Genomic DNA, 1,002 nt, shown 5'->3' with positions numbered 1-1,002 from the left:
ATAAAACTTGAACAGGGGGCAGGATCCCCCCAAATGGAAGCTGCAGCATTTCTGGAGCCCTGGCACCAGGAGCAGCCTGCAGTGGTGTCACTGGGATATTTTATGAAAATCCTTTTCCTGGGATTTTCTCCTGAGAAGCCTCAGAAAAGAAATGTAAACAATAATTATCTGAGTGCTTGGAACGTGGTCTGGAGATCATTTACCAACAGGTGAATCTTTGATTGGTCCCGTGTGAATTGTTTTTACTTGATGACCAATCATGGTCCAGCTGTGTCGAGGTTCTGAGCAGTCACGAGTTTGTATTATTAATTCTTGTCTGGCCTTCTGATGTCTCCTTTCTCTTTCTTTTAGTATATTTATTATTATATGATACATATTTATATATTATATATTATTTATTATTTTATGATATATATTTCTATATCATACATTATTTATTATTTTATGATACATATTTAATATGATATATGTAATAAAATAATAAATCAGCCTTCTGAAACATTCAGTCAAGATTCTCTCACCTTGTCCTGGGGACCCCCGAACACCGCCCCACAGGGTCACCCCAGGAGTTTTTATTCCGGGATTGCAATCCCTGCCAAGGCCAGGGCGGAGTTTGGTGCCCCCAGAACAGAACCTGGGGAGCGATGCCAGGTCCTGAGTGTCCCCGAGGGCACGGGAACCCCTGGACCTGCATCCCATGGGGTCAACGGGATCAATGGGATTGATGGGATCGATGGGATGGGATCAATGGGATCAATGGGATCGATGGGATTATTTGGATCAATGGGATAGGATTGGATCCATGGGATCAATGGGATGGGATTGATGGGATCAATGGGATCCATGGGATGGGATGCGATCAATGGGATGGCATGTGATCAACGGAATCAATGGGATGGGATGGGGTCAATGGGATTGATATCATCAATGGGATGGGATCAATGGGATCAATGGGATCAATGGGATGGGATCAATGGGATTGATAGGATCAATGGGATCAAT

At 43.5% G+C, this 1,002-nt stretch overlaps 1 long non-coding RNA gene across 2 annotated transcripts in view; it reads right to left on the bottom strand.

Moving 5' to 3' along the window:
• LOC115949120 overlaps positions 1–635 on the bottom strand; it is a 10,573-nt gene extending 9,938 nt beyond the window's left edge. For both annotated transcript variants that reach the window (XR_004082748.1, XR_004082747.1), the window contains exon 1: positions 522–635. This is a non-coding gene — a long non-coding RNA (uncharacterized LOC115949120). The remainder of the gene's footprint in view (positions 1–521) is intronic.
• Between the last annotated feature and the right edge of the window lie 367 nt (positions 636–1,002).

The sequence above is a fragment of the Geospiza fortis genome, unplaced genomic scaffold (assembly GCF_000277835.1).
Source record: "Geospiza fortis unplaced genomic scaffold, GeoFor_1.0 scaffold893, whole genome shotgun sequence".
NCBI classification, from domain to species: domain Eukaryota; kingdom Metazoa; phylum Chordata; class Aves; order Passeriformes; family Thraupidae; genus Geospiza; species Geospiza fortis.
This window is presented reverse-complemented; position numbering and strand designations above follow the sequence as displayed.